The sequence below is a fragment of the Bison bison genome, unplaced genomic scaffold (assembly GCF_000754665.1).
Source record: "Bison bison bison isolate TAMUID 2011002044 unplaced genomic scaffold, Bison_UMD1.0 scf7180017863995, whole genome shotgun sequence".
Classification (NCBI taxonomy): Eukaryota; Metazoa; Chordata; class Mammalia; order Artiodactyla; family Bovidae; genus Bison; species Bison bison.
In genome coordinates, this window is record NW_011494567.1 from 22565 (window position 1) to 24659 (window position 2095).

A 2095-nucleotide genomic window follows, 5' to 3' on the forward strand; every position below is an offset into this window, starting at 1 on the left:
GTGTCTTCTCACGGGAGCCGGGTGCCCTGGGCACACACAGTGGGTAACGGGGCCGGCGCTGACCTGTGCGCCCTCACCCCAGACTACACGGTGCAGAATCTCACCCGGATGGGCCTCGCAGCTTCGGTCCTGCTGCTCCTCGGGATCCTTCTCTGCCAGGCTCGGCACGACCACGGAGGAGCCCGAGACGCAGCCGGAGCTGAGCAACGGGACCCAACACAGCCCAGAGCGCAGGAGCCTGGGACGCGAGCTTCTGGTGTAGGAGCTTCTGGATGAGCCTCTGACCCTGGGGGAGAGATGAGCCGCAGGGTGGGAGGAGGCCCAGGCGGGTCGGCCTCTGCTCACGGGGCCCCCTCCCTCCTGGGGAGGATGCCCCGGCTCCCGGCTGCTCTCACCCCTGGCCCGAGGCGCATCCCACATGGCAGGGGTGGGTCCTCACCCTGCATGCCCGCAGGCTCTGTCCACTCGCATGGAGGACGTGAGCCTCATTGTTCATGCCCGCCGTCTCTGGTGTGCGCAATGACCTCCATCTCTTCTCAGAAACAGAATGCTGTTAAAGTAACTGAATAAATGGGTTAAATGGGGCCCCGTTTGGAACAGTTGGATCCTAAACTCTTCCCTGAGCCCCCTCTGGACCCTGCATGCCCCTCCTCCTTGTCCGAGGACACCCGCTGTAGTCTCTCCAGAAACACTGTCAGTGTGAAGGGACACCCTGGCGTTTGAAGTGACCGTCAGGGCTACACTGGTAAATGAGCTCAGGAATATATCGTTTTGTAAAGAGCCCCGATATGGGGTTTCCCTGGTGGTGAAGAATCTGCCAGCCAATGCAAGAGACACGGGTTCAATCCGTGATCCTGAAGACCCCACACGCCAGGGAGCAACTGAATCCATGAGCCGCAGCGACAGAGGCTGGCACGTCCTGGAGCCCGCACACCACCAGAGACGCCAGTGCTGCAGAAGCCCAGACACCAAAGCGAGGGAACAGCCCTGCTCACATAACCAGACACACCCCCGCAGCAACACAGACCCAGCACAGACAAAATCATCAGGCAATAAATGCTTAAAGAGCCCAGGTGTGTGAGCTGTGTGTCTCCTTTGAGGCAAACACACTCCGTGGCCAACCTCAAGGAGCCCGGGTGAACGCGCTGAAGGCCGGTGGGAAGGAAAGGGCAAGCAGACTTTCCCACAGGGCGAGTCTGCTGCGGCCAGCCCCCACCGATGGCCCCACGTGCCCAGATGTGTCTTCTCATTACAATCACATAGGATCATCTGCACCTCAGTTTTATGCCCAGGTTCCCTGAAATGAGATGCCCACCTCCTAGTTCATCTGTAAGAGATGGAAAGAGAAAACGATGGAGGAGACAAGGCTGACTCTGACGAATCCCAGCACATCGTGGGCAGGTGTACTCATCAGCCGGGTCAATCTGGAGAGTCGACAGCAACTCTCAGTTAAAGGGAAGAGACAGCGCTGGCCCACAGTTGTATAACCCAGAGGAAGATGCGTGCACGGCCACGTGTGTACAAGGAGAAAAAGGACACGTGGGTTGTTCACAGTAGAAAAAGTTACAGAAATCACTTTCACCAAAATGAATGGTTTGGTGTGTATATATGCGACAGAATTTTATACAAAAAATGCACAAAGCTGGACTGCTACAGGAACACAGGTCAGTTTTCAAGCATGATGGTGAATAAGTGAAACACGACCGTAGGAGTCCAGTGCATCACATCAAATTCAAAAGGCAACAACGTGGGACTCAAATACATAAAATAAGAAATGAGACGGGAGGAACAAGAGCTGCTACCGGGTTTCCCTGGTGGCTTGGTGGATAAGAATCTAGCCGCCAACGCAGGGGACGCGGGTTCCATCCCTGCTGCGAGAAGATCCCGCTCAGGCTGCAAATGCTGAGCCCGCGGGCCCAAAGCCGTGCCCTGGGACAAGACACGTCACCAAAGTGAGGAGCCCAGGCACCACAGAGAAGGGAAAACCCTCCTGTGCTCAGCTAAATGGGAGGAAAGCCCCTGGCAGGGAGGAAGACCCAGCACCATCCTCTGTCGCTCAGGCGTGTCTGACTCTTTGAGGCACCATAGACAGTAG

At 56.8% G+C, this 2095-nt stretch overlaps 1 protein-coding gene across 1 annotated transcript in view; it reads left to right on the top strand.

The window, feature by feature from the left end:
- Positions 1-2095, top strand: part of LOC104984378 (leukocyte immunoglobulin-like receptor subfamily A member 6) — a 7985-nt gene that overhangs the window by 4635 nt on the left and 1255 nt on the right. The window lies entirely within an intron of this gene.